General features: G+C 54.0%; 1 protein-coding gene across 5 annotated transcripts in view; it reads left to right on the top strand.

Moving 5' to 3' along the window:
- The window catches only part of ADARB1 (adenosine deaminase RNA specific B1), a 133,816-nt gene that overhangs the window by 9,205 nt on the left and 106,186 nt on the right, over positions 1–18,425 (top strand). The window contains exons 1-2 of one of the 5 annotated variants that reach the window (XM_045036498.1): positions 72–464; positions 1,013–1,881. The exons of 1 other annotated variant lie outside the window; for it this stretch is intronic. The gene's annotated coding sequence lies outside the window, so the exon portion shown is untranslated. Of the gene's footprint in view, positions 1–71; positions 1,882–18,425 lie in introns of those variants that run through there. 3 more of the 5 variants (XM_023238632.2, XM_045036499.1, XM_023238633.2) reach the window with 3 other exon arrangements.

Here is an 18,425-nt window from a genome sequence, read left to right as displayed (position 1 = left end):
GGATGGCGGGAAGGCTTTGGGGGGAGGGGGTGGTGGGGTGCCGGGGTGCCAGGGTGAGCGGGAGTCAGCAGGGTCTGGCGGTGGGTCGAGTCCAGGAGATGAGGAGACCGGAGGGATTAAGAAGTGCCCTTGGAACTCCCTGGCTTGCCATGATGCTCGGTGGCAGAAGGACCCGAGGTGAAGGGTCTTCACTTACGGGCGTCGTTTCACAGCGGGTTCTCTTCGAATCTGCAGTTCGCTCATCCCTTGGTGTGCGACGTGCAGAATGTTAACATCCTTCCGTGTGATCAGGAGCCTGTGTACCATGTTGTTTGTAAAACACAGACAGGTGCACGTGTGGAAGCTGCCGTGACACGGAACGGTCCGGAGCTGAGAGTCCCGGGTACCTAGTTATTCCTCACAAGTGTTACCTTGAGCGTGGGTCACCTCTGTGTTTCTGACGGGGAACTGACGTAAGGGGCTCGGTAAGTTCTGGGAGAGCCGGGTGGTGTTGGCTAACGCGTATGAAGCTCTCCCGTGTGTCAGGCATGTCGGAGCGAGCTTGATCCAGCCCGCTGCTCGTGATGCTCTGAGGGGGCTCCCCTTCTGTGGAACTGTCCTCACCCTCTCTCTGCTCCGCACGCTCCTGCCCCGGGCCTCCTTCCACCTGTTCCTGACCGTCAGCCAAAGCGGAGCCCTAAGTGGGGAGGATGGGTCCATCACTCTCCTGCTCGGAGCCCTGCGAGTTCCCCCATCTCAGTCCCCCCAGGGGCCCGCTGTCCCCTCTGGTCACCCCTCTGGCTGTGGGGTCTGGGCTTCACCCCTCCGCACCCTCACCTCTCACCCACTGTGCCCTGCTGTCCCTCCGTATCCATTCCTCCCTCCCATCAGGCTGCCCTCTGAGCAGAAGCCTCCGGAAGGCGGGGGTCTTGCTCTGTCTCCCTCCTGAGGGCTCAGAACAGTGCATGGCAGAGAGGAGGCAGTTGTCAGTGTCTGTGGACAAACGACTAACGTGTTCTTACTTTCTGCGCAGGTAGGAAGTGGCGAGCCGATCGAAGCCGTTTGCCTGCCTCCCGCACTGCCCCTCCCATGCTCCTGTTGTACTCGGTGAATCAGTCATCTATTTATGCCCCGTATGTCTGTGTTACCTCCAGATTTGTGTGCTTTTCTTCGTAGAATAGAAACATTTACAAAACATTCAAAATTATTCTAAAACCATGACGTACGGTAGAGTAAATTAGTCTGTTGCGAACAGGGAGCCCTCAACCTACGAGAGCAGCTGTGTCCTGCTGCTGCCATTTGAACCCCGGAGGGCAGCCCTACAACTGAAAAGCATTCTCTTAAGTAATGACCGTCAGAGACGTAACGGATATAGCGACGTTGTGACAGAAATGAGAATATGAGTAACTCTGGGAGGTTTCAGAAAAGCAGCCAAATACGATGAAAAACACCTGACTCGGCGGTGGAGGCTTAACCGGTTTAAAACCTGGAGAGAAGGCGGCTTGTAAGGTGCTTGGTGGAGGAGGAAGTGAGAGTGTCCCAGAGTGTAGGAAGCTGGGGATTTCGTCCCGGCTCTGCCTCTGAACTTGCTGGGCCATCTGCTTCCCACCCTGCCGCAGGCTCCTGGAGTGGAAAACAAGGGCGGTCACGTTGGTGACTTCCAAGGTTTGTTCCATTTCTAGGAGACTCTTGTACGCAAGAGTAAAATAATAAATTCTGAGGGTTTCAGGGGCCATTCAGCGAGCTGTTGAATAAATGTTTATCCTAGAACCCGTGCGCAGTCCTGTGTTGAAAGTGGGCAATGTCCCGTCCCTTCGCGGCTGCTACGGTCCGCCAGGGGCTAGCGCCTGGCACAGAGTATCCTGTCCCCCCGCTCTGGACCAGGCAGCTCTGCTGAAAGAGGTGAGGTGCGGGAGGAGGGGGGGGGGTCAGGAGGCAGCATCTCGGGGGTGGAGGAATGGGTTCTGGCTCCAGGGGATTCCCTTGTTCCATTTTCTTAGTCTTAGGGGACTAGACTCTGTTGGTTGTCTGGAACTAAATTGAGCGAGGATTGTTTTCAGGTGTGTAAGTCTAAAGCTTATCGTACAGATCATTCCATGGGAGGCGGTATTGAGTCAGCCCCCCTGCCGTGACATCATAGAGTTAGGAACTGAGCTTGTCAACGTATCTGTTGGTCAGGCCCGGGGTAAGTTTGGAGCTTGCCTCGTATTCTGTGCCTTTCTGTGCAGGCCGCACACACAGACCCAACTTCTTTTTCTTGTTTCGGCTCGGCGTGCGTGAATTCTCTGGCTCTCTGGGTGTTTGCGTGCTTGGGTCTCCTGAGGAGAGGGATTTACTCGAGGACACGGGTAGCTCTCTGCCCTCTGCGTGAGGCCAAGGAGCAGGCTTCCTGCAGGGCCGCGGGCCCCCTCTGCCCACGCTCACCCCCCCACCTGGCACCCGGCTCTCCTCCATCTCCGTTTCTTCTCTTGTGGGGAGTTGGTTCTGCCGGGCACCTGCTTTGCCAGCTTTCTCTCTTTTGAGGCCAGCCTTTGTGTCGGTCGCTGCGACCTGCCTCTGATGTGTGCCGGGGCTGTGTGAGGGCAGGGCTTCTGCCTTAGGAAGGGGGGCTCACTCAGGGGGCGTCCCCAGGTAGAGACGGGGAGTAGGGTCCTGTGTGAAGCGCTCACTACCCGAAGACTGACGGACAACGGTGAGACTTCACTCAGATGCTTCACGTGGTCTAGACCTGGGCTCGATCTGAAGAGGGACCTACGTGCTCAGGCCACCGTCTACAGAGCAGCGATTTGAGGGGTTACGTCTGCTCTGTCCTGGCGATGCGTGACATCAGTCACGTGAAACTGTATGTTTATTAGTCTGGGTTGTTTCGAATTTGGTTCTTTTTCAGAATAGGAATCTACCCCAAGTAAAGGTCCAACAGAGTGGTCGCTCTGGAGTCCATGATCCGCGCTGGCTCTTACGGTGTGTTTCTGGCGTAGCACGGTGCTCTTGGGCGGGCCGCCTCTTTTGTGGTTGGCAATGCAGTAAAACTTTACTTTCACTGAAAAGGTATCTAAATGTTTCAAGGGCCTCGTGTAGTCATTTTTTAGGTTAACAGTTTCAGGGCTGTCGCGGCACATGCTGTAAACTGCGTCAGCTGGAAGCCGCTTTGGAAGTTGGGGCTGCAGAATCTTAATCCAGGAAGATGTGCAACTCATGGGAATGAATCATAGGAATTCGGAACAGTGATAATTTGGGGTCAGAGAGTTCAACCTAGATTTGACCATCACCGAAGACCTATGGAAAAGTCACTCCCATCACCTTTTGGCTGGTTTCGGCAGTGGTGCGAGGGAACGCCCTCTCAGGACTGCTGGCTGCGTGTCCTGAGTACGTGGTGCAGTGTCACCCGAATGTAGCTCGTGCTCTATTCACTTCTTGTCACTCCTACTCTGGGGGTTTTCCCTCATTAACGTTTTTTGTGTCACGCAGTAGAGGGCTTTCACCCACATGCACATGAACGAGTGACATCGTTGATCGTTCTACTATGAAGCTTTCTATTCTTTGATTTTCTCCCTCTGACAAAACTGCGAGCGGCCTGATATTTTCATAGAAAGAGCGGGTGTTGCGCAAACCGGCAGAGTATTCTAGAGGGAGCGGAGAGTGCCGTGTGCGGTGTCCCCCAGCTCCCCTTAAACTCCCTGTGTGGGGGGAGGGCCGGGCAGGGAGAGGAGGGTTTGATGAACTTAGGTGTTTCTCACCGCAAGCCCTTGCCGTAGGAAAGGGAGTTTTCTTCCCTTTAGTTCCCAGACTTCTGAGCCGGGACCACCCTGTGCAGGGTACGTTGGGTTCCTGGGACAGAGCCCGGCTGTGAGTGGAGGAGCCAGGATGTGGGAGAGCCGACCGGTGTTTCCCAGTCCCGCTGATCGTTGGGAGAAGCGGTGCCGTCGCACGTGCGACCCAGCTGTCTGGGGGTGCACCTTTCTGAGTGCTCTGAGGGGATGCGCTCGGGAAATAACAGGTGGGGGAAGCTCTGTGAGGAGGGTTTGTTTTCTTTTGTGTATAAGCGGCTGTCATGAGATGTACCCTCTATAGACAAGACAATTCAGTGACTTTCACAGATGTCTGAGTTGTGCAGCCTGTACCACAGTTCGGTTTTAAATTTTTTTCAAGTTTTCTTGGAGAGAGAGGGAGACAGAGCGTGAGTGCGCACGCACAAGTCGGGGAGAGGCAGAGAGAGCGAGGGAGAGACGGAATCCCAAGCAAGCTCCGCGGTGTCAAAACAGAGCCCGATGCGGGGCTTGAACTCACAAACCTGAGCCCAGACCAAGAGTCGGACGCTTAACCGATTGTGCCACCCAGGTGTCCCACCACAGTCCAGTTTAAAAAAGTTTCCGTCACCCCAGAATGTTCCTGTGTTTGTGTTAATTCCCGTTCCAGCTGCAGGCCTTGGCAGCTCCTGATCTGTCTCTACAAATCTGTCTTTTCTAGACATTTCACTTCAATGGAATCATTGCAACGTGTAGTCTTTTGGGTCAGGCTTCTTTCCCTTAACAAGGTTTTTGGGGTCCGCCCATGTTGTGGAATGGATCGATACTTTGTTCCTGTTACTTGCTCGGTGGTCCTGCCTGCGTGGTCCTGCCTGTGAAGATCCTGTCCCTTCGCCGGGGCTGGGCGTTTGGGGTGTTTGCACGTTCCGACTACTGTGAATAAAGCTGATCCGAACATTAGCAAACACAGCTTTGTGTGGATATGTGCTCGCGTGGGCGTGGGCTTCGAAATGGGGTTTAGGGTAAAAACATTTCACTGTTACGGACAATGCTAGTAAAGACCATTTGCTAGATTTTAGCTGGCTTGCTCATTAGGTCTGTCTCCGTGCGCTGAGCTTCTTGAATCGCGTGAACCTTTTACTTCCAGGGTGAGATGTCACAGTCCTAATGCTGAGCATCGGCTACTAGGGCGGCTTATGCTGACAGCCCTCTGTGTCGGGCCCCGCAGATGAGCTCTTTCCCATCATTTGACTGTTTATTTCCTCCGCCTGAGGAGATCAGTGCTGTGTACTTGGGCACGAAAACACCCCATTCGGCCTGCGGAACCCCATGTGCCCGGTGCTTTGCCCCAGCATTTTCCCTTCTAGGAGTCTAGCTTGAGGGCGCACCTCCAACTCTATGGAAACACATATGGAAATGACCTCCGTATCCATGCGGGCGTGTCGACCACAGCGCAAAGTGCCACCTGCAGGACGGTACGGCCTCTGGGAACTGATTCGAGGTGACTTCCGAGACCCAGGGAGCGAGCGAGGCACGCTGCCAGACGGTGCTGTGCTCTGTCCACCAGGAAGAAGGGCCGTGGCAAGACACGGGCGCGGCTGCGCGTTCGTGCCAAAGGGAACGGGACGGACGAGCCGGAGCCAGGGGCTGGACTGCTTCCACGGGGGTGGGTGGGAGGGGGTGGGAGGGACAGGGGAGTGGACTCGGCTGCAGGTGTGGGGGCGCGGTGCCCCTCCAAGCACACCGCTCGCTACAGCCTGACTCTGGGAGCCACCGCGCTGTTTACACACCCCCAAATGAAGCACATTAACTTCAGCCAGGAGGTGGGGGCGCTAAAGTGGAATACACACAGAAGCAAACCTCAGTGTCCCCACAAACGACAACGGAGCCACGGGAAAAGGGACGGGAAGAAAGGTGGCAGCCTCATCTTGGAAGACGGCATTTTGGCTGCGTTCTGTGAGGCCGAGGACTGTACAGAACCGTGCTTGTCATGGGGGTGAGGTTCGCAGGGTGAACCTACTCTGTGTGCACCCAGGACTGATCAGGTCGTCCGTCTGGGTGGGCGACCAGAGCCAGGTCGCAGTGTAAACCCACGGTCTCTAACGTGTGCACATCGGGATAGGTGTGTACGGGGACGTGCAGAGATGGATGTGAGCACAAGGGTTATACGCACGTGCCCTGGGTCTCCGTCCCCTGACAGGCCCCAGCAATGGCGAGCATGCCCAGATATCATCCTCCGATAGGAAGGAACAGGTGCAGCCAGGACACCTGGCCGTGCAGAAAGTAAGGAGGCGCTCAGAAGGGGTGGGGTGTGTTGAGAGGGCACGGGGGCCCACCCCAAGCGACAAAGATGGCCAGAGTTGAGGCAGTCTGAGCGAGGAAATAAAATGATGATAGGATCGGTTTATAATCCATAGACTAGAATAAATACCCACTACTCTGTACTGATATAAATAAATAAGTGAATAAAGAAGCAAATAAACGGGGGAGAAGGAGCAGCTCTTCCCGACAGAGGGGTTCTAATTAGTGTAGAAAGAGTGAGGACGTAGAAAAGACAGTACAGCAACGATTGGTTTAGGTGAGACTCAGGGATGGGGGCTGAGATTAGTGGGTGAGAGTTTGAGGAGAAACAGGATATTTGCCTGGGCTCTATCTCTTCCCCAAGTTATTTACTTATTAAAAAGGGAAAAATAGTAACTTTAGAGTGGAGAAAGCCAGCAGACACCAGCTAACCCAGGTGACCCAAGTTAACGTCACCTGTGGTAAGACAGGTCGCCATCATATAGTCCAGATGCCCCACGGGCACATCATGTGTCCAGTGTTCTTGCCACAGATGCGTAATCACAGCAGTTTCACGAGGAGGTAGTGGACCCCGGAGGAACACCTGACCTGTGCTCTTCAAGTGTCCGGGTCCCAAAGGACAAGGAAGGCTTGAGGGGTGGTGGAGGCTCAGGGGAGTCTGGGGGGACATGATGGTGAAGCGCACCGTGGGTTGTGGATGGGCTCCTGGCACAGAGGGGTCTTCGTAGGAAAACGGGTGAAATTCAGATGCAGCTCGTGGCTGAGCTAATAGTGTTGCACCGGGATCATCTGCTAGCTGAGTAATTTATCTGATGCGGTAAGACGCAAACGTTAGGAGAGGCTGAGCGAACGACAGGTGGGCACTTGCTGCTGTTTCCGGCTTTCCTGTAAGCCTATAGTTTCAACAGAGGAAGGTGAAAAAGCACATAACAAAACATGACGAGACACCTGTGGCGCTCAGGGTGAGGATGGGGCCACCTCCTTGGTCCTCCCACCCGGTCCTCCCATCGTCTGAGCTGCCGTTGGGGATTCAGAGTTGTATCCAGTGGGAAACCCTCTCCTTCCATCTTACTGGGAATTCTGGTGGCCTTGAGCCCGCGGTGCAGCATTCTGGAGCTGTGCTTTCCACTCCTGGGGAGAGGGGCAGGGGGGTTGCGTCAGGATCACCTGGCTCCAGTGGGAGGCGGCGCTGTGCCCGGGAGGCGGTCGGGGCCCTGGCTGATGGGGACACCGGAGGCCCATATCGGGGATTTCACGTGGTTACGGGTCTTTTCCTGGGTCTTTTCCTACGTCTTTTGAGTTTATTATTTTTTTCCAGAGAGCGATTTTAAATGTTTATATGTTAAAATGTATTGGACATTTCCTTTACGACCTGGGCTTTGAGTCCCGTCTGAGCACACTTGCCCCGCCTCAGGAGCATTCCTCTTTCATTTCTTCTGGCCTCTTTTCCTCACTTAGCTCATTAACCTATGTGAAATTTGCTTTTATATGGTTGGAAGTGAGGTGTGACATTTCTCCAGCTGGCTAGCCGGTAGCCTACTGCTCCCCGAGCAGCCTGCCCTGTGCCCACGGTTACCACGTGCTGAGTGGTTTCTCCAGTTACGTTTCTAATTGCTTATTGCTGCCATGCAGGGAGCCTCTTGGGTTTGCATGCCGGTTATGCGCACAGCTTGCGATCGTGTCTCGTGTTTTCTAGGTGGGGGATCAAGTTGTGCAGGTGATGCTGTTTCCGTCTAATCTTTGTACTTTCCCCTCGTGCACTGGCTGGGGCTCCCGGTGCCACCTCAGATGTACTGCTCGCACGGCAGTGGTGGTCCAGGCGCCCCTCTTGCGCTGGCTTCCACCCGGTGTAGACGCTCGTGTTTCATCACCAGGTGTGGTATTTTCTGTAGCTGTTTTGTGCACACCCTTTATCTAGGTGAGCAGGTCACCTTCCTCCTTGGCTGAGAGTTTTTTAAAATAAGCTTTCTCATGAATAGCAGTAGAATTTTGTATGCTTTTTCTGCATCTGTTGAGATGGTTGTATGGTTTTTCCTGTCTAATCTGTTAATATAGTAAATTTCATTAGTAGATTTCTTGCTGTTAAACATTTCGTTCTTTACTTTTAACACATTGAAAGTTAAATTTTCTACGTATCGCAAGGCCTTTTCCTTTATCAAAATCCTTCCTCCCCTCAGCCCCCCAGCTTTTGATTTTTCTGGAGTATAGTTTACATACTGTAAGGTGTATGTAGTGCTGTGCTGGTAAATGTTGAACAGCTGGCTTTCTGGAGGGAGGGGGACGTAAAAAGCCCTGATGGATAGCATTTGCCAGTTTCTGTGGCGTAAATGTTCTCACCATTGCTTGTTTCAAGCTACCAGTGAGCTGTCAGCCGGCTCCCCAAATTCCAGAAAATGGGATAGTCCTCTCTCCTTAGCTGCCAGGGGCTGGTGCCAGCTACCACTGAAACCCGGTGCAGCCTGGTGACCCTCCCGGCTGTGTGCGATCACGTGACCATCTCCGACATCCACCCTGAGGCTTCCTCATGCCCGTCCAAGTCAGCTCTCCTGCCTCCCTGGGGTAGCCGCCGGTGCGACCTTGGTCACCATCCCGTCCTTGCTCCTGGTGTGACCTTCACAGCATTCTTGTTTTCTGTTCTGTGCATTTACAACTCTGTGTTTGCCTCTCGGAGCTACCTGTTTATAAGGAGTAAAACGTAGGACTCACAGTGACTTTTATCGGAAAGGTGACATCTGGCCCATGGTTGCTACTGTAGCACTAACTGTATTAGAAGGGCAATGTTGGTCCCATGATAGTGTCTTATAATCTGAGGGGTTGCTAGCATCTTATATTCACGGAGCTCTCCGTCTTCCCCCATATAAACTGAACCTGTTTTCCGTCACGTATGCAATCATTTGACCGGTAGCTTTTCAGCACCTACTGTGTGTCAGGCACTTTGGAGGCCAAAGGTGCGGCAGAGAATGAATAACTCGGTGTCTTTCTTCATGGAGCACAGGTTCCCACGTACCTTTAAGCTGCATGTTTTTCCAGTTTGACTGGCCTTGCCGATTTTCTCCTCACTCAGACCTCCGCTTGTCTTTACCCCTGGTATTATCTTAAATCACCCTTAAATCAGTGTGATTTCTTCCACTGCTTGATTTCAAAATTCCCTGCTTCAGTGTTAGTTGGTGTTTAGCCCAACTACTTATATAATTATTTCTGCTTTTATTAAACTCTCATGATGAAAAGGCACAGGAACTGGTTTTGGTGGTGTTACATCAGGAAAGGCTAATTTTTGCAAGGGCTGCGACGGTAGAGTGCCTGCAAGGGTTCGTGAGACAACACAGGTGCGGGGACCATCATCTGAGGAGGAGCCGTGGGTGGCTCATCACCTTCGGCTGCAGCTCTCTGGATGCCGGGCGGGCTTATTCCCTCCCAGGGTGGTCTCTGTCTGGCTCCTGAAGGCCTCAGGGCGCGTGGGGCTGTGCCTCTGGCAGCCCGCTGGCTCCGAGGGATGGGAGTCCGGTTCCCAAGCACCATATGGCGTGTTGGGCACTTGTTCCACGCTGTGTGGTCAGGTGGGAGTGGAGGAGATCAAGGATGCGAGTCCCCGTTCTCCAGTGGACCCTCAGCCCAGGGAGAGTGGCGGGTTTGCCTGGGGGAGAAACGTCTAGAGGCTCTCCCCTACCCCCACCCCCGTGAATTTAGCCGTCATGGCGGGTAGGCGGGCTGGAGGCAGGCCAGGGGACCTCCGAAATCCGTCCGCTCATTTTAATAAGAGAAAATAGTTCTGTTTTATTTATTCAGATGATTAAAAAGCCCTTAGAGATCAACTTTGCTCATTCCTTGGGGAGGATATTGGGAAACTGTGAAAAGCACAGTGTGGATGGGTCTTGGCTCCTGGCCCCCTAGCATTCTCTGGTGCACAGAAGAACCTTTGGCCTGCTGGGCCCGTTGGCCTAGAAGGTGTGCCTGGCCCTCAGCCGAGATCCAGAGGCAAAAACACATTCCCTTTCCTTGCCCTGGTCTCGAATGACACCTGACTAGCCGGGTGTCTGTCGAGGATGGAGGGACACCTCGGAGGCTCTTCCTTTTCTCCTCAGCCAACTTCGACCTCATGGAAGGGACCGGCTGAGCTGGCCCCCTACCCCCACCCCCCTACCTCTGCCATAGTGCATCTGGCTGCTGAGAGGGATTGGAAAGAGGGACATCAAAGATCAAAGAAAAGCATCTTCGTGGGGATAAATATTATCTTTTTCTCAATATAGTTGCACTTTGGAATTTAGTCTTTGAAAATAATAATTATGGGGGCTAAGTCTTTTTTTTTCAACGTTTATTTTTTTGGGGACAGAGAGAGACAGAGCATGAACGGGGGAGGGGCAGAGAGAGAGGGAGACACAGAATCGGAAACAGGCTCCAGGCTCTGAGCCATCAGCCCAGAGCCCGACGCGGGGCTCGAACTCACGGACCGCGAGATCGTGACCTGGCTGAAGTTGGACGCTTAACCGACTGCGCCACCCAGGCGCCCCAGGGGACTAAGTCTTAATATGAGAGTTGAACCCTTAGAGATAACCTTTAAATCTTGGAATGAGAATTCAAGAGCCATCATCTGAAGTCATTTTTCCATTGTTGGGCTTTTGTTAGATTTTAACAAATGGGTACATCTTCTTTATCTGTACTTAAATTTGTAAGCCAGAGTGATACTCTTGATGTCAATGGAAGAACAAAACATCTTTCTTTAAGTGTCAAAGTACTGATCACAGTAGGGATCGTCCTAAAACACAGGTAAGGTGGAGGGAATCAGTGAAGCTCTGAATATCTTAAGTCTGACTTTACCTGAATAATTATTTAAAAAGCCGTTTTGATAAATAAAGCCTCCCAATCCTATAAAATATGAGTAATTCATCGTCATGCATTTTTGCATTTTTTATTTCTCTTTCTTAAAGGTGGATCTCAGGTCCTGAGATGTCAAAACTACTATCATGTTTAGTTTTTTAGGGCCAAGGAAATCTTTATCTTGTTTTCTAGCACCGACAGGGTAATCTGTTACTAGGTTATTGAAATCTTTTGATGAGTCTCATATCATCCCCCATCCCAATATTTACACAGTAAACAATGAAAACCAGGAAGCCCACGCTCTGAGATAAGCAGGGTTGCCAGAGGAAGGAAGGAGCATGGCTCCTGACACACTGTGGGGGCCACATGCCCACCTTCACGTGGTTCAGGCCACAGAGGAGCCTGGCGTGAACCATGGCCGGGGGGCGCTGGGGTGCTGAGCGGCTGGCATGCTGTGCCGGGCTGTCCTTAGCGGTCCCCAGGTCCCAGGAGGAAAGCGTCGTCAGAGCCGGGTTTCGGCTGCAGGGACCCTCTCGCAGCACTAGGCCCGGGTGCACCAGCCGCTCTGTTCCCCATCTGCTTACGATCCCCGTGGCGGGTCTCCAGAAGTGCCTGCTGACGTCCCTTGTGAGTGGAAGAGAGAAGTGGGCATTCTGTGTGTGCTGAGCCCTCCCAGCCTGGTAGTGTTTTCCTGCCACCTCTTGCATTTTATTCTGTGGTTCCGGAACTAGTCCTTGTCCCGTGTGGCGAGGGTCAGGGTGGTCGTGATCTGAGGCTGAAATCTGTCATTGTGTGTGCACGGCGGTGTCTGAGCGGACCTGCCTGTCTCTTGGCCTGGCCTCACCCCGCTTCGCCTTGTCTTACCCCAGGAAGAGGCCCCTATACCAGGGGCCTGGAGGACGCACAGGCAGCCACATCTGGGGGGTGTGGTGGGATGGGTCTGCTGCAGCAGGAGTCTGGCAGGGTGATGAGGCCCAGAAGGTACATGCTACCGGCCGAGACCTGGATTTTTATTTTTTATTTTTATTTATTTTTTATTTTTTTAATGTTTATTATTGAGAGACAGAGAGAGACAGAGCATGAGCAGGGGAGGGGCAGAGAGAGGCGGTGACACAGAATCCGAAGCAGGCTCAGGCTCTGAGCTGTCAGCACAGAGCCCAAGGTGGTACTTGAACCCACGAACCGCGAGATCAGGACCTGAGCCGAAGTCAGGTGCTTAACTAACTGAGCCACCCAGGTGCCCCAAGACCTGCATTTTTTAAGTTATAGGCCAGAACTTAATTATTCTGTGTCCTCCTGGCTGTAACTCTGGGCACTTACCTCTTCTCTGCCCTGATAAGCACCTGGGGGTTGCGCTTCCTGTCCCTGCACAGCCGTGGTATGGTAGGGGCTTAAAAAATGTTTGATAGGGGCACCTGGGTGGCTCAGCCAGTTGAGTGTCCGACTTTGGCTCAGGTCATGATCTCGCTGTCTGTGAGTTCGAGCCTTGCATCGGGCTCTGTGCTGACAGCTCAGAGCCTGGAGCCTGTTTGGATTCTGTGTCTCCCTCTCTCTTGCCCCTTCCCCACTCACACTCTGCATCCCTCTCTCTCTCTCTCTCAGAAATAAACACAAAATTTTTTTTTAAAAGTTGAGGCTCTTTTGAGAAATAAAATACATCAAATTATTCAGAAACATTCTTTACAACTTGACGCACAGCTGGATTCGAGTGCAGTGTCCAGTGTGTATTCTGAGCCTCAGTAAAGACCCACGGTCTCAGCTTCCCTCAGGCTGCCCATCCTGACTCTTGTCCAGGGCAGAGCTTCTCAAGTGCCGAGAGCCCAGTATAGAACCTGGGCTCATTTGTCGTCTGGAGTTACCTTTATGTTCGGAAATCTTTTTTTTTTTTTTTAATTTTTTTTTTCAACGTTTTTTTTTTTATTTATTTTTGGGACAGAGAGAGACAGAGCATGAACGGAGGAGGGGCAGAGAGAGAGGGAGACACAGAATCGGAAACAGGCTCCAGGCTCTGAGGCATCAGCCCAGAGCCTGATGCGGGGCTGGAACTCACAGACCGCGAGATCGTGACCTGGCTGAAGTCGGACGCTTAACCAACTGCGCCACCCAGGCGCCCCATGTTCGGAAATCTTTAAGTAAAATTTTGAAAAGCTTTCATTAACGCCCCAGGATGGTTTTGAATTGTGGATTTGGGGGAAAGTGTATCTCTGGTGTTTTGGTGCTGTGCTGTGTCCGGCTGTGTCTCAGCTCCACACCTGTGGATCCTCAGGACCCTGTCCTGGTGGGCGATGTTCACATGGCTCTTCTCTCCTCCCTGCCAGTCTTTCCCGAGTGCCCCTCGCATGGGGATGGGGGGAGAGGGTGCAAGTAAATGACTTGTGGAAGTGACTTTGTGGAAGAATCACTCCTATGTATCTAGCAGTACATGCACAAAGGTGACCTGAGGAATCACCGAGCCAGGACCTCCACGTGGGGGATGGCAGACGGTGGTGTTCATGCTGGGGCTTCCCAGCTCGGATGCCTGCCCCCACTGTCACCACCTACTTGATTGTTCTGGTTGAGTTTTGGCCTCCCTGTCCCTCTGAAATGACTCTTCTGAGTCACCAGTGACCTGTCTCTGTCAAGGTCAGTGGCCACTGTCCTGTCCCTGTCTTGCTCAGGCCCTCAGCAGCATCTGACAGAACTGCCTGAGCCGCCTCGTCCCCCAGCCCCCACCTGCCCTTGGCCCAAGGGCCACACTCCCCACCTGCTCTGGGTGCGGATGCCTCTCCTGCCTGCTTGCCCTGCAGCCCCAGCCCCTGCCCTCCACTCTGGAAGTGGTGCCACGTGCACCTGCTCAGAGCTGATCCCTGGCCCATCCCTGCCTCCCACTGCCTCCCACGGGGGCCTGTGACCATTCTCACTCCTTTCTCCCACCTTGCTCACTGCACGAGGCCTGCCAGCTCCTCCAAATCTGTTCCCGTCTTCCCCCGCTGATCCCCCTCTCTGAGTCCCAGGAGCTCTTCATTGGCTTTCCGGGGTCCAGACTTGCTCCCGTGTGGTCCACCCTCATGGGGTCACTTGCAGACATCCTTTGAGGAGCGCGTCCCATCAGGTAACGCCTGCTTGACCCCTTCCAGTGACTTCCTGTCATGATGGGGAAAGTAAGTTCCCTTAGGAAAAAGTGCACAAGCCTTCTCCCTGGGTGATTTCCCTCCATTTTTCCTGTTTGCCGATCTGCACAAATGGAGCCCCCCTCCCTCCCGTTCTTCCTGTGGGGGACTGTCATCTATCTCCCAGGTATTTGTAAGGCTGCCACCTGCCTGTCTCTGGGCCATCAGCTCAAATGTCTCCTTGGTGAGACTGTGTCCCCGTGTTGTCCTTGTCCACGTCACCCCGCTCTATAAACACTCGGCGTGGCCCTGTCTGCCGGTTGGCCTACGTGTTGACTCTCCCTCTGCCCTGGAACACGAGCTTTTGGAGGCCAGAGGCAGTCATGGTCGCTGCTGTGGATCTGGGTCTGTAGCAGGCCTGTTCATAGGACTTGTGCCCACGTTTCCGTGGCCTGTGTTTGGGTCAGGGTTGGTTTGGCAGCGTGTAGCAGAAAACCTGGCTGGTGTGGTTTTCCATTCCTGGGCTCCTTGTACCAAGAAGTGGACAGTCTGGGGCCGGAACAGTGGTTTCTGGACCTTTCTGTCTCCAGTCTGCTGTTTCGTTCTCATGCTCAGCTCCCCGGGTCTTGTGGTGAATTCTGACTCCAGCCTGATGTTCTGTAGAAAGGCAGGGAAGCAGGAAGGGGCGGTGTCTCCAACAGGAAGGCATTTCTGGAAACCCCCAGCGTGTGTCTCATTGGCTGGGAGAGTGCTAGAGCCGCCTTTGGCCACTAGGATCTGGGGCAGAGTTTGTGCAGCAGAGTCAGGCTCTGTGGGGGAGGGGTCCTGGTACCTGACTGCCGACACTTCCCGCTTCTTATGTCTCAAGTCCACACCATAGACAGGTGCGTGGAGATAGCTGCAGGCTCTGTTTCATACTAAAATAACTGCAGAGTGGGGCGGTCTGGGGCTGGGCGAGCTCGCCAGTCTTGTACCTCAAACCAGACAGACTTAACCTACCTGGTGACACGGACGGCTGGCGGCAGGTGTGGGGTGTGCTTGGCAGGGACAAGCCCCTTCTGTGCAGTGACCTGAGGGCACGGTCGCTGCGGGTGGGCCCAGGCAGCAACCTGCGCCAGGAACCAGGCCTCCCTCTGTAGGGAGGAGGGAGCCAGCTGGGTTCTCACGGCAGGGCACGAGAGGAGGGGGGCCCCTGCCACCCCCGAAGTGACTTTTGCCGTGTCTGTGGAAGATGCCTGGAGAAGAGCCCCTCAGGCTGGGCGGCTTGGGAAGGCAGGCGCCGCCGCTGTCTGCCGGGGCCCAGCCTCACACAGCTGCCCCGGGGCCGGGAAGCGGCAGACCCTCCTCCAGAGGAGCCGCTCTTGTATTCGCCCACGTTTCGCAGCCTCTTGCGTGGTTTCTGAGGTCGCCTACACGAGAGAGAAGCCCTGCCCCGCTCGAGGGCAAACCCAGAGCGGCTGGGGAGAGCCGGGGGAGCTCGCCTGGGACTTGGGACGAACCTTCCCCACGTCTCAAACGTCCCCAGGGCGCTTCCTGTTCAAGTCCAGCTCCTTTCCCCCGGGTTTCCTGCAGGGAACCAGCTGTGAGGATGGACTTTCCCCCGCAGTGCCTGTAGGTCGGGAAGAACAGAGGGCGGGCCCCGCGGTTCCTTGCGAGCCTTCTCCACCCACGCGAGGCGCTCACCAAAGGGCTCGGTGTCGCTGGAGCTGTAGGAGGCAGATGTGGCCAGAGGGGGCTGCGGGCGCCGCAGGTGGTTGAGCCTTCTTCCGAGCAAGCCGAGCCAGCCGTGGTGGGGTATGGGCTATGAAATCAGAACTGCCGTTTGGAAGGTTCTCCGCGGCGCTGGCTGGAGAGCGGGTGCGGGTGTGGGCGTAGGTGTGAGTGTGGGTGCAGGTATAGGTGCGGGGCTGGGGGTGAGTGTGAGTGCGGGTGCGGGTGAGAGTGTGGGTGCGGGTGCGGGCGGGGAGGCCTCTGTCCAGGTCGGCGGTGAAGGAACAGGGTGGGTAGACGGCAGACCCATTGCGTGGGGTTTGGCCTGCGTAGCCGCGTGGAAGGCGGAGCCTTTGGCCGGACAGAGCCTATAGGGAACAAGCTTTGGGGGTGGGGGCGTGGACGTGCCCACTTTGACAGGCGGTAGCTGCGGGGGCGGGCACGTCTGCTTTTCCGTCTCCAGTTCCCCTTGGGCTCCGGGGCCCAGGCCTGCCAGGGGGCACATCGCACTCCCCCTCCAGTCTGGTGTCTCACAGGTGTTCCTGAACATCTGGAAGCAACCACTGTATTTTCCTTAATTTCCTACCCCTTCTTCTCACAGTGAATGTCACCGACCCCCCCCCCCCCCCCCCAGTTGCTGGAAACCTGGCAGCTTTTCCTCGGTGTCACATCTAGTTCCCTGCACCTTTTGTGCCTGCTGTCCCATCCATTCTCTACCCGGGATGCCTGCTTCTCTGTGTCTCCCCTCGGCCCAGGGGCCCCAGGCCACCACCATCTGTCCTTTGCCCTCAACAGAAGCCTCCTGACCCTCCTGGGCCCCAAGTCTTGCCTTGTGCTCCCGGTGCCCTTCATGCAGCAGCCAGAGCCCACTCTCTTGCCCTGCACTTACAGGCCCTTAGGCCTGACCTTGGGCGCAGTAAAACTGTACTTACTCCTTACCCACAGACACCGGGCTTGACTGCCTCCCACCTGTTCCCAGCCTCCTCCCTCTGACTGCTCTCCCCGCGTGCTCCAGGCCCCTGGCCTCCTCCCTCCAACCGCTCTGTCTGCTTGAGTTCAGGCCCCCGACCTCCTCCCTCTGACCGCTCTGTCTGCTTGGGTCCAGGCCCCCGGCCTCCTCCCTCTGACCGCTCTGTCTGCTTGGGTCCAGGCCCCCGGCCTCCTCCCTCCAACCGCTCTGTCTGCTTGGGTCCAGGCCCCCGGCCTCCTCCCTCTGACCGCTCTGTCTGCTTGAGTCTAGCTCCTCGCGTCTTCAGGTTCTTGTATATGCCTCGCCTGTTGCCACCTCGTGGCTTTCCCTGTGCTGCTCTTCCTCCATCAGATGGCGGCCCCCACCTCTGAGACGATCCAGACCTGCTTATCTGTAGGGGTATCCTCTTGTCTTCAGTTGAGAGGCAGCTGAAGGAAGTGGGCATCTGCCTGGACTCTGGAACCAGACTGTTGGTCTGAGCCATGCCAACCCCACCTCTCACTGTGTGACCCTGACACGTTGTTTGACCTTCTGGGCCTTGGTTTCCTGATCTGTAGAATGGGGATACTAATACCTCCCTCATTACTGTGAGGACTGAATGATCATGTGAACCATGTGAGACAGTGTCTGGATGGTAAGAGCTAGACGGGGCACCTGGCAGAGCCCTTTAAGACGGGTGAGTGTCCAGGAAGTCAGGAGCTGGTCACCTTATCCCTGAGCCTTGCGGCCTTTGCCTTGGAGTTGGAGACACGGCCAGGTTACTCTTAGTGTTTTAGGCCAGACCGGGCATCTTCCTGTAGAGCAGAAATGATTGGTCTCCAGTATAGGGACATACTTTTCCCCAAAAAACACATACCCAAGTTGTTTTTTACCAGTGGGCAGGTAGAGCTGGAAATGGCTTCTCCAAACTGTAGAGATAAAATTGGATAGATGCTTGGGATTGGAATTAAACCTTGGATCATCCGATAGGAATTTCCATGGCTTCTGTTAAGGGTTGTTAATTCAACATTACTGTGAGAGAGAAGTGGTAGGGATTGGTGACCAAGAAAGTGTAATTTCCTGTGGGAGAGCAGCCTTTTCATCATTCCTTTTATGTCAAATAAGGCTATAATTGGTCATCCTTTAATGCAGAGAGTAAAACTTGTTAAATTTGGATTTTTCTTTAGATTGGCCTTTAAGCCTTTAAAAAATAATTTGCCACTTATGTTCAAGGCAAGTCACTACTGTATCACTTTGTATAAATCAAAGCATAATTACTAAACACAGTGTGCATTCTAGAACATAGTGTTTGTTCACACATGCTGTTCTTGTTTTGAAGATTGTTGAATTTGGTGTTTCTGGAATGCTCTCTAAGGCTGGCATGTCTTTGGTTATGAAGGCCCCATAGCCGAAATAATGGAGTGTCCATGTGTGACGATGGACGAGAGACTTCAGAGAGGGTGTCTGTGTGTCGATGGTTGTATTAGATTAACTTCCAGAAACTACTTTAGGCTCTGTCCCAGGTACTGCCTAAAAACATTGGTAGAGAGGTGTTCAGTTGTGGGTTTATAAAGATAGAAACGTATACAAATAGCATAAAACTTGTGTGAATGTAACTCAGGCGAACTTCTAATCTTCCCTTTTCCAAACACGTGCTTTACCAAACCTCATGTTCAAGATTTAACAGAGATGTTTTAAGGGGAACCTGGGTGTCTCAGTTGGTTAAGCGTCCGACTCCAGCTCAGGTCATGCTCTTGTGGTTTATGGGCTCGAGCCCCATGGCGGGCTCTGTGCTGACAGCTCGGAGCCTGGAGCCCGCTTCGCATTCTGTGTCTC

This window comes from Felis catus, chromosome C2 (genome assembly GCF_018350175.1).
Source record: "Felis catus isolate Fca126 chromosome C2, F.catus_Fca126_mat1.0, whole genome shotgun sequence".
NCBI classification, from domain to species: Eukaryota; Metazoa; Chordata; class Mammalia; order Carnivora; family Felidae; genus Felis; species Felis catus.
This window is presented reverse-complemented; position numbering and strand designations above follow the sequence as displayed.